The sequence below is a fragment of the Coptis chinensis genome, chromosome 8, assembly GCF_015680905.1.
Source record: "Coptis chinensis isolate HL-2020 chromosome 8, ASM1568090v1, whole genome shotgun sequence".
Taxonomy (NCBI): domain Eukaryota; kingdom Viridiplantae; phylum Streptophyta; class Magnoliopsida; order Ranunculales; family Ranunculaceae; genus Coptis; species Coptis chinensis.
In genome coordinates this window covers 82453112-82459426 of record NC_141463.1, presented here as the reverse complement: position 1 = coordinate 82459426, position 6315 = coordinate 82453112, and the positions used below count along the sequence as shown (strand labels likewise).

The 6315-nt window shown below is 35.1% G+C and overlaps 2 long non-coding RNA genes across 4 annotated transcripts; one reads left to right on the top strand and one right to left on the bottom strand.

Moving 5' to 3' along the window:
* Positions 1-849: 849 nt before the first annotated feature.
* Positions 850-3496, top strand: LOC147483522 (uncharacterized). The gene is made up of 2 exons (XR_015205794.1): positions 850-1108; positions 2984-3496. It is a non-coding gene; the product is annotated as an uncharacterized LOC147483522 (long non-coding RNA).
* Positions 3497-3646: 150 nt separating this feature from the next.
* On the bottom strand, positions 3647-5439 carry LOC147483521 (uncharacterized). 3 transcript variants are annotated; one of them, XR_015204648.1, is made up of 4 exons: positions 5313-5439; positions 4742-4842; positions 4512-4657; positions 3647-4370 (listed from the first exon to the last, which is right to left on the bottom strand). It is a non-coding gene; the product is annotated as an uncharacterized LOC147483521 (long non-coding RNA). The 3 variants fall into 3 exon arrangements; XR_015204647.1 differs by having other exon boundaries at positions 4742-4855; positions 5313-5421; XR_015204646.1 differs by lacking the exon at positions 5313-5439 and having other exon boundaries at positions 4742-4871.
* Positions 5440-6315: the final 876 nt, after the last annotated feature.

Below are 6315 nucleotides of genomic sequence, written 5' to 3'. Positions count from 1 at the left end.
TTTTTTATCTTTAAAATTGAAAACTGATTTAAGTAACAAATACTCTATTGAGATCCCATCTTCTCTAGTGAATGCTAACTTTGACATGGAGGTTGATATAGATGATGAAGAAAAAGTGATTGATGAATTCAGATTGGAATATTATGTCCAAAGGTTGGAAAAATATCTAAGAGAAGTCTGCAATGTCAGAACACTTAGATTGTGTCCATGGTTAGTTAAGGTTAGTATGATCCCATGTGTTTGAGTGCCTAAATTCAACTCAAGCTGCATTTTAGGTACTTTCAAGATATTTATTATTCTTCAAAGAAAAAAAATGTAGTATATATTCGTGTTTGTATTAGAAGATCAGTAGTCCTCGTTGCCATGGTATTAAGCGATAACAATTCGGATGTTCTTAACTTGTTTGTAATATGAAATTTTCCGAACATGTTTTGAGCTTGTTTGAGACCGATGTTGACTGCAAAAGAATGTTGAAGTGTAAAAGTTTTCATGAACTTTTGAAATTTTACTTATGACTTTTGTTTAAAAGTTTCACTGCTACCATTATGACTTCGCTTAACTGTCGTAGCAATTTCATTTAATACTAAAATTTCAGATAACTTGAGTGTTTGCAGTCTATTAGCTTATCACTGTGCTCAAGATGCAAACTTAGATCTCTTGACTCTGTCTTGTATTTCGATTTTTCGGTATTTATGTTGAGTCCGCTTACGGATGTCCGCTTAAGAGCGGAGCTATATATATATATATATATATATATATATATATATATATATATATATATATATATATATATATATCGGATAGGTAGACAAAAACTCTCGGACAAAGATCCAAACAAAGAAAATTTCTGTCGTGGATCAAAACAAATCAGACCAAGATTAAACCGTTGGATCACGTTTAAATAAAAAAAAATCAACACACCCAAATATTCTCACGAAGGGTTTTCTCTCTCCTATTCCTCTCTCCAATTTTTTCCGAATCAAAACCCAACGCCTCCAAATTCAACACCAAAACACCCCCAAATTCAAGAATTCCAAATTTGATTCCAACAGTGAAGTTGGGTTTGAGTGATCAAGCATTTTTGCTCTTGGCGTTCATTGGTTGCACGGTATAATTTTTGAATTTTGTTGATAAAATGCTTTGTTAATTTTATGGACTGGTTCAACTATCAAGAAGTTGGGTGTTTTATATTTGGTTGTTTGGTATATATATTGTTGAATACAATTTTTATAACTTGGTGACATGTAAAAACATTGGAAGTAACTATAGTTTCTTCGGTTTTGGATCTGAAGTCTAGCTAGTTTGGGAATGAAATGATGATTTATCACTAGTTTGTTGATGAGAGTAGCACTGACATTTTATTTGTTCACTAAAATTTGAAGAACCCATCTTAACCACCCAAATTTGAAGAATCCATCTTAAAATTCGATTTGAAGAATCCAAAACCCCCATTCTCGATTCTCACAAGATATGTACTTTTTAAAATTTTGAAATATTTGTTCAATTTTTTTTATACTATCTAAAGTTACACTATTGGTTTTGATGTATTTGTGAACATTTTGTGAATTGTTGATAAAATGTTGGAATTGATTTGTGTTTCACTACTATGATGATATTACGGTATGATCGATGTTTCTTTATTTTTTTTCTCAGTAAGCAAAAATTTGTATTGATAAAGGTGGTTGGGGGGAGGAGAGTACATGAGGAGTTACTTACCACAACGACTCACAAGAAGTTTAGCACTATAAGAACTTAATAAAACCTATAATAAACATGTTAAACCGAACCTCCCATTTGGTTATCCATGGGGTTTTACAATAAAACAACTTGATCATTGTCTTGCAAACCCATGGAAGTTTGAATTACTTTGCCAATTGATATGTGTGAAATTGATTCTCTCCAAACTAGAGTCAATTTGCGGTTAATCTAAAAGATTTATGCATCTCTGCCATCTCGCTTCATACACCAAGGTACACTTGAAGTTCCAAAAGCATTAACCGCAGATGTCGAAGTCGACAAGTTTACGCCCATACCTTCCTCCAATTTCTTTAATAGCATACTCCACATGCTTTTTTAACTAGAATTGCTAAACATTCAATTTATGAAATTTTTTTTAATAAACCCATGATGACCATTATTCCCGCAAAGACACGCTTAGGAACACACATTCATAATTTCTAAAGCACACACCATAGCATATCCATAGTTTTGTTTTCAAGGGTCGATTACCACAAGAAGCCCCATCGACATTAATTTTTATGATATCACCCTCAGGTGGGTACCATTTGCAATCCTTAATCCTAGGTGCCCTCCTTAGCTTGTTTTGCAAACCCCAATTCTTCAAGATATGAGACTCACTACCCCCTCTTTTCAATATGATTGATGTTTCATCTGACTTGTTATGAAACTTAAATGTAGTCATGCAGTATGCTTTAGCTTGATATGTATGTCGTTACGATCCTAGATTTGTTATTCGTTTGGTAGTTATTTTTGTTATTAATTACTCGTAGGTTGCATTTTAGTATTTTTCTGATCCTCTACTTGATATATGAAAGTGATTTTGGTATTTTTCTGTGCGTCTCAGTTTGTCTGGATTATCAAGAATGCAGACCCTACGGTACCTGTAATGATACCTGTAATGAGTCGCAATGTTCCAAAATTTGATTCAAATTAAAAGCTAGTAGCTCAGTAGTTTGTGTGCTATTGTCATCTGATTAGTACTACCTCAGTAGTTTTAACATAATGTTGTATTTTTCTCATCATTATTTCGTTATGTGTTATTGATCAGTTCTGTGGACCTTCCGAAAGTAGCTTATTGTTTCATTGATGGAGATTATATTGTCATTACTTACATAAGCTAATATGAAAGTAACATCCTGAAATTTAAACATTGTGCGACTCTGTAAGAAGAAATTTTGCTGCTTGTCTTCTCCTTATTTGGTCTGAGCGCCCTCCTATTTTGTTGTTTGCGTGTGACTTTAAGGTTTGCTGGAATTAGTCTTTGTTACAAGCAGTGGAAAATCACAAGGCCTGCAGCAGTTCAACAGTTCTGACAGCTTTGTGCAGCAGCAGTTCAGCAGTTCTGATAATAAACAACCCACGAAACAAGGATGGAAAAAAAATCTTAACATTCCGAAATGAGAAGGGAAAATATATATTTGAGAATTCAAACATGGGTGAAGTAAACCAAACAAACAAGCCAAAGAAACGAAACCCCGAATCCAGCGCGCAATTTTTTTAGCCATTTTATTTTATTTTTCTTTTCTTTCCTTTTTGAGCTGACAAGAAACTGAAAGAAGAGCTCTCTGGGGCTTGTTTTGTTTATGTGTGCTTGCTTTTCTGACATTTATAACATGAGTTGGGTATTGACACCCTGACAAATTCCAAAACTGGGATTGGAAGTGGGCCTCGAGGTCAAGCAATTTTTGTGATGCTAATGTCCGCTGATAGCAAACAATTAATACTCTAGTATATCGAAAGCTCACTTCATTTGAAATGCATTTCTTACCAAGTTGGAACTGGTACTAGTAACTGCTTAGATGAGCTATTCAGAATTTCAAATGATAGAAACAAGTTGAATTAGTACATGCCAAAAATATAAAGATTTTAAAATAGTAAACAAAAAATTAATCGGAACACCAGTGAGAAGAAGAAACAACTGCAATTGTTATTTCCATTATTTTCAAAGGACAACTTGATAGATCATCAAAATCTATTACAACTTGATAGGTCATTAAAGTTACAAGGGATCGCACCCTTAGATTGTTTGTCAGAACTGCTGCAAGTTCAGCTCCCCTAAATGTAGACCCCTTTATTGTTTGTCAGAACTGCTAACGTGCCAAACCATAAGCATTTAAAGTCAAAACTAGCAAAGAAAGCCAAGACCACAGCAACTGGCATTCCAACAAGATAAAAATGACCAGTGATCACACTCCAGTATTACCCTTCAAGCAGTTAAGTTGACTAGATTCTGTCTAGGCCCATACATATACGCTATACTCCACCAGTCCACCAAGGAAGACCCATACAAAAAAACACATCTGAAAAGAAGTTTATAGGAAAGTACTTTTATTCTTTTTATTTTTAGAACCTGCATGTCTACAAATGAAGTCCATCTCCTTATCCATAAACTTGGAAGTACTTTTATTACAGCAAAAGTTGCAACCCAGTATAGAGACCAAGCGAGCTGGTGCATGTTTACGTGGAAAATATCCTCACACGAGATATGCACCAGCAGCAAACCAATGACATTTCAATCATTTCACCGGTGAACGCCAACCCTAAAAATAGACCCTTCTAGCATCTCCTTCCTTTTCTCCTAACCTAGTCTTCCTTTGTTCAACTCCGCTCAGTCACCTTTGCACCACCTCCTAAAAAAATAAAAAAAAACATACATTTAGTGAGTATTGACCATCATAATTATGCACTACCTATTTTTTAAGGTTGGAACTCCCACAGAGTATCTATGTCAAAGGCTGGGATAGAAACACCACGAAGAATGTAGACATCACCAGATATCTTCGCAATTGTTTTCAAAGGCCTCTGTGTTGAGAAGTCTTCTTGTCCCGTCCAACTGCTTGAGAAGTCTTCTTTGCAGCTCCGGCAACAGCTGGTTGTAAAGATATAACAGGCAAGTTTGCTCTTTCCTCTATCATTGCTGTACGGAGTAATTGCAGACAATAATAATTATCCGTGTAGAAACAGAATCAGAAAAACAAAACCTAAAGGGTATCCAACATACACATAGTCTGTTGTCGAGCAAGAGCACCAATCTGCCGAATCCCGGCTTCTGCTGCTTACACAGCTTGAGTAGATTTGTTAACTCCATCAGTTATCTCTTGGCTAAATACCACAACTAACAGAACTATATCAAGCTCAAGTCAAAACAATGTAACAAAAACTTTTCTTTTTTCTTTTTATCGTTAAAACCAGTATTCATTGACGTTGCGAATAAGGGTGAACACAAGGAGGGAGCCCAGGCTCCAAATGATCACCCCCCTTAGCAAGATCCTAAGAAAGGTAAACCCGTAGAGCAAGTTTACAAGACAACTGTATCCCACCCTACTATGACGACGGTCTTGCAATAAAAGGGATCCATCATAGCCGTAGAGAACAAAAGATTCCCAAAACAACTTAACTAGATGCATGGCGTAATGCAAAGATGATGTCAATATGAAGACAGAAGATATGAGTACAACCCAGAAGAACGTTCAATGTGTGTGTTAGTAACCCACCAGTTTATGCTGGTCTAATGAAAAGACAGAAAACATATGCAAGTATTTGAATTTATAAAATCGTAAAAGATGACTTACAAATAAAGTTGGAACAGCTACAACTACAAGACTGGTAAAGGCTATAAAAGTCTGCCAAAAAGAAGTCATTTGTACTGTCAATATACTATTAACCAAAATAAAGACAACACACATAAATTGTTCAAAGAAGGTACAAAAATAATAGAGGGAATTTCCAAGTAATTGGTTCCATACATTAAAAGAGCAAAACTTTATTACATTAATACATTATATACATATAAGAAAAAAGTTTTACTATTTTGTTCTTATTGTTGCTGATCATGATTCACACACAACGCTCAATGCATAAAGTTTTGATCTTTCCCTTCTTCTGATGTATTTGGGAATGAAAACTAAAAACCAAAACACTTCAGAATTGTAAAGAAATTCAATTTATGTTTTTGTTGGCAGGTTCAAACTCAGCACCACTTCATTAATTGGAAGATTTCTAGCTACCAGTAACGATGGGAAGCAATTTCTACTTCAAGTACATGTTCTTGATCTAATGGTGCAACTTAGGGTCATCAGGGAATAACTTAGCGGCAACTGAGCTTATATTTGAAGTTTTCTGCTCTACCAAGTTTAATGGTACTTGGAAAGTTTGAACGTGCTGCATCTGCAATGAGAAATTTCCTGAATTTGAATTGCATTTTCAACATGTTGTGAAGATGCACTTGAAGAGGAGGTTAATGTTGGAAAACTAATACTTTGTTACCTTATGTCCAACAACAACAACAGTAATATATAAAGAACCAATAAATTAGAGCAGTACACAATGTCCTTAAGGTGAAATTGTCACCGGTATACGCTGACGGTCTCTGTAAAAACCCTTAATAATAACAGTTAGCCATTTTTATTAGCAATAATGAACACGGCCCAGCCATGCCTTTTGTGATGGATTCATAAGGCTCTTATTTGCTTACTGGCTTAAAAACAAATGACACTAATTTACCGAACAGAAACATTTAGCTTCCAAAAGGCCTGCATGTGCCTTGCAGTGGGTTCATAAGGCCCAACCTAGCCT